This window comes from Sorex fumeus, unplaced genomic scaffold (assembly GCF_029834395.1).
Source record: "Sorex fumeus unplaced genomic scaffold, SorFum_2.1 ptg000116l, whole genome shotgun sequence".
NCBI lineage: Eukaryota > Metazoa > Chordata > Mammalia > Eulipotyphla > Soricidae > Sorex > Sorex fumeus.
The window spans coordinates 1,109,899-1,115,532 of NW_026606173.1; positions in this window are offsets into that span (position 1 = coordinate 1,109,899).

Below are 5,634 nucleotides of genomic sequence, written 5' to 3' on the forward strand. Positions count from 1 at the left end.
GCTTTCCACTAAATCCTGATTAGTTCTTGATTTTCCTTCCACACGACCCAGCCTTCAGAAATCATTGGAATCTCCACTAGAGAATGTTCCATTCATTCACTGCGAATCTGGAATTCCTCTGAACCTCCACTCCCGGCAGGTTTTCGTTACACCACTGTTGAATGTCCAAGTAACCCAATGTTTTAAGTGTTTTCTTCACAAGCGCAGTGGTGCTGTTCAATTGGCTATCCACTCAACCCTGGCCAGCTCTACATTTTCCTGTCCACACCACAGAGACTGGAGAAATCATTGTTATCTCCACTACAGAATGTTCCATTCATTCACAGCGAATCTGGAATTCATCTGAATCTCCACTCCCGGCAGGTTTTCGTGACACCACTGGTAAATATCCAAGTAAGCCAATGCTGGATTTAAGTGGCCTGCTCATACTCTCAGCCGTGCTGTTCAATTTGCTATCCACTCAACCCTCTTCAGCTCCATTTTCCTGTCCACATAACCCAAACTTCAGAAACAATTGGTATCTCCTCTACAGAATGTTCCATTCATTGACTGCAAATCTGAAATTCATCTAATTCTCAACTCCCGTCAGGTTTTCGTTACACCACTTGTGAATGTCCAATTAAGCCAAAGCTGGTTTTCAGTGGCCTGTTCTTACTACGAGACGTGCTGTTCATTTGGCTATCCATTCCACCCTGTTCAGCTCTACATTTTCGTGTCCACAAAACCCAGCCTTCAGAAATCATTGGAATCACCTCTAGAGAATGTTCCATTCATTCACTGCGAATCTGGAATTCATCTGAATCTCCACTCCCGGCAGGTTTTCATTGCACCACTGCTGAATGTTCAAGTAACGCAATGATGGTTTTCAGCGGTCTATTCACACTCGAACCCGTGCTGTTCACGGTCTAGCGACTCAACACTGGTGAGTTCTTCTTTTTCCAGTTCAGACAATACAAACCTCAGAAACCATTGCAATCTACACTACAGAATGTTTCATTCATTCACGCGAATCTTGAATTCATCTTGTTCTCCACTCCCAGCAGGTTTTCGTTTCACCACTGGTGAATGTCCAAGCAACCCAAGGCTGGTTTCAGCTGCGTGTTAACACTCGCAGCCGTGCTGTTCAATTGGCTATCCAGTGAACGCTGGTTAGCTCTTGATTTTCCTTCCACACACCGAGCCTTCAGAAATCATTCTTATCTCCACTTCAGAATGTTCCATTCGTTCCCTGCGAATCTGGAATTCCTCTGACTCTCCACACCAGGCAGATTTTCCTAAGAACACTGGTGAATGACCAGGTAATCCAATGCTGGTTTTCAGCGGCTGTTCACACTCACAGCCTTGCTGTTCAACTGGCAATCCAGTCAAACCTAGTCAGCTCTTCATTTTCCTGTCCACACAACCCAGCGTTCAGAAATCATTGGAATCTCTACTACAGAAATTTCCATTCATTCACTGTGAATCTGGAAATAATCTGAATCTGCATTCCAGGAAGGCTTTCGTTACACCACTGATGAATGTCCAAGTAATGCAATGCTGCTTCTTAGTGGTCTGTTCACACTCGAAACCGTGCTGTTCATTGGCTATCCACTCAATATCGGTCAGCTCTTCAATATCCTGTCCAGACTATCCAGATTTCTAAATGTTGGAAATCACCACTACAGAATGTTCCATTCAGTCACGCGAATCTGGAATTCATCAGAGTCTCCACTCCTGGAAGGTTTTCGTGACACCACTGGTAAATGTCCAAGGAAAACAATGCTGGTTTTAAGCCGCCTGCTAACACACTCAGCCGTGCTGTTCAATTTGCTATCCACCCAACCCTATTCAGCTCTACATTTTCCTGTCCTCATAACCCAACCTTCAGAAATAATTGGTATCTCCTCCACAGAATGTTCCGTTCATTCACTGCGAATCTTAAATTCATCTGACTCTCAACTCCCGGCGGGTTATCGTTACACCACTTGTGAATGTCCAAGTAAGCCAATGCTGGTTTTCAGTGGCCTGTTCATACTAAGAGACGTGCTGTTCATTTGGCTATCCACTCCACCCTGTTCAGCTCTACATTTTCGTGTCCACAAAACCCAGCCTTCAGAAATCATTGGAATCACCACTAGAGAATGTTCCATTCATTCACTGCGAATCTGGAATTCATCTGAACCTCCACTCCTGGCAGGTTTTCGTTACGCCACTGGTGAATGTCCAAGTAACTCAATACTGGTTTTCAGAGGCATGTTCAACTCGCAGAAGTGCTGTTCAATGGGCTATCCACTCAATATTGGTCAGCTCTTCATTTTCCTCTCCACACAAACCAGCCTTCAGAAATCATTGGGATCTCCACTACAGACTGTTCCATTCATTCACTGCGATTCTGCAATTCATCTGACTCTCCACTCCAGGCAGGTTTTCATTACAGCACTGGTGAATGACCAAGTAATCCAATGCTGGTTTTCAGCTGCCTGTTCACAATCGCAGTGTGCTGTTCAATTGTCTATCCACTCAAACCTGGTCAGCCTTTCATTTTCTTTTCCACAATATCAGACTTCAGAAATCATTGGAATCGCCAGTACAGAATGTTCCATTCATTCACTGTCAATCTGGAATTCATCTGAATCTGCACTCCAGGTAGGCTTTCATTACACCACTTATGAATGTCCAAGTAACACAATGCTGGTTTTCAGCGGTCTGTTCACACTCTAAGCCCTGCTTTTTACTGGGTATCCACACAACTGTGGTCAGGTCTTCATTTTCATGTCCAAACAATCCAGACTTGAGAAATCATTGCAATCTCCAGTACAGAATGTTCCATTCATTCACTGCGAATCTGGAATTCAACTGAATCTCCACTACCTGCAGATTTATCTTACACCACTTGTGAATGTCCAAGTAAAACAATGCTGGTTTTCAGAGGCCTGTTCATGTTCGCAGTCGTGCTGTTCAATTGGCTATCCACTCAACCTGTTTTGCTCCTCATTTTCCTGTGCACACAACCCAGCCTTCAGAAATCATTGTAATCTCCACTACAGGATGTTCCATTCATTCACTGGGAATCTGGAATTCATCTGAATCTGCACTCCACGCAGGCTTTCATTACACCACTGCTGAAAGTCGAAGTAATGCAATACTGGTTTTCAGTGGTCTGTTCACATTCGAAGCCGAGGCTTTTTACAGGCTATCCACTCAACACTGGTCAGCTCTTCATTTTCGTGTCCCCACAATCCAGATTTCAGAAATCATTGCAATCTCCACTACAGAATGTTCCATTCATTCACTGCGAGTCTGGAGTTTATCTGATTCTCCACTCCCGCCTGGTTAACATTACACCACTTGTGAATGTCCAAGTAAGCCAATGCTGGTTTTCAGAGGCCTGTTCATACTCGCAGCCGTGCTGTTTAATTGACAATTCACTCCACCCTGTTCAGCTCTTCATTGTCCCACCACACTACCAGCCTTCAGAAATCTTTGTTATCTCCACTACAGAATGTTCCATTCATTCACTGCGAATCTGGAATTCATCTGACTCTCAACTCCACGCAGGTTTTCATTACACCACTGTTGAATGTCCAAGTAACCCAATGCTGGTTTTCAGCGGCCTGTTCATATTCGCAGCCCTGCTGTTTACTTGGCTATCGATTCAAGCCTGATCAGCTCTTCATTTTCCTGTCCACACAACACAGGTTTCAGAAATCATTGGAATCTCCTCTACAGAATGTTCCATTCATTCACTGCGAATGTGGAATTCAACTGACTCTCCACTCCATGCAGGTTTTCCTTACACCACTGATGAATGTCCAAGTAACCCAATGCTGGTTTTCAGCTGCATGTTCACACTCGCAGCCATGCTATACAATTGGCTTTCCACTAAATCCTGATTAGTTCTTGATTTTCCTTCCACACGACCCAGCCTTCAGAAATCATTGGAATCTCCACTAGAGAATGTTCCATTCATTCACTGCGAATCTGGAATTCCTCTGAACCTCCACTCCCGGCAGGTTTTCGTTACACCACTGTTGAATGTCCAAGTAACCCAATGTTTTAAGTGTTTTCTTCACAAGCGCAGTGGTGCTGTTCAATTGGCTATCCACTCAACCCTGGCCAGCTCTACATTTTCCTGTCCACACCACAGAGACTGGAGAAATCATTGTTATCTCCACTACAGAATGTTCCATTCATTCACAGCGAATCTGGAATTCATCTGAATCTCCACTCCCGGCAGGTTTTCGTGACACCACTGGTAAATATCCAAGTAAGCCAATGCTGGTTTTAAGTGGCCTGCTCATACTCTCAGCCGAGCTGTTCAATTTGCTATCCACTCAACCCTCTTCAGCTCCATTTTCCTGTCCACATAACCCAAACTTCAGAAACAATTGGTATCTCCTCCACAGAATGTTCCATTCATTGACTGCAAATCTGAAATTCATCTAATTCTCAACTCCCGTCAAGTTTTCGTTACACCACTTGTGAATGTCCAATTAAGCCAAAGCTGGTTTTCAGTGGCCTGTTCTTACTACGAGACGTGCTGTTCATTTGGCTATCCATTCCACCCTGTTCAGCTCTATATTTTCGTGTCCACAAAACCCAGCCTTCAGAAATCATTGGAATCACCACTAGAGAATGTTCCATTCATTCACTGCGAATCTGGAATTCATCTGAATCTCCACTCCCGGCAGGTTTTCATTGCACCACTGCTGAATGTTCAAGTAACGCAATGATGGTTTTCAGCGGTCTATTCACACTCGAACCCGTGCTGTTCACGGTCTAGCGACTCAACACTGGTGAGTTCTTCTTTTTCCAGTTCAGACAATACAAACCCCAGAAACCATTGCAATCTACACTACAGAATGTTTCATTCATTCACGCGAATCTTGAATTCATCTTGTTCTCCACTCCCAGCAGGTTTTCGTTTCACCACTGGTGAATGTCCAAGCAACCCAAGGCTGGTTTCAGCTGCGTGTTAACACTCGCAGCCGTGCTGTTCAATTGGCTATCCAGTGAACGCTGGTTAGCTCTTGATTTTCCTTCCACACACCGAGCCTTCAGAAATCATTCTTATCTCCACTTCAGAATGTTCCATTCGTTCCCTGCGAATCTGGAATTCCTCTGACTCTCCACACCAGGCAGATTTTCCTAACAACACTGATGAATGACCAGGTAATCCAATGCTGGTTTTCAGCGGCTGTTCACACTCACAGCCTTGCTGTTCAATTGGCAATCCAGTCAAACCTAGTCAGCTCTTCATTTTCCTGTCCACACAACCCAGCGTTCAGAAATCATTGGAATCTCTACTACAGAAATTTCCATTCATTCACTGTGAATCTGGAAATAATCTGAATCTGCATTCCAGGAAGGCTTTCGTTACACCACTGATGAATGTCCAAGTAATGCAATGCTGCTTCTTAGTGGTCTGTTCACACTCGAAACCGTGCTGTTCACTGGCTATCCACTCAACATTGGTCAGCTCTTCAATATCCTGTCCAGACTATCCAGATTTCTAAATGTTGGCAATCACCACTACAGAATGTTCCATTCAGTCACGCGAATCTGGAATTCATCAGAGTCTCCACTCCTGGAAGGTTTTCGTGACACCACTGGTAAATGTCCAAGGAAAACAATGCTGGTTTTAAGCCGCCTGCT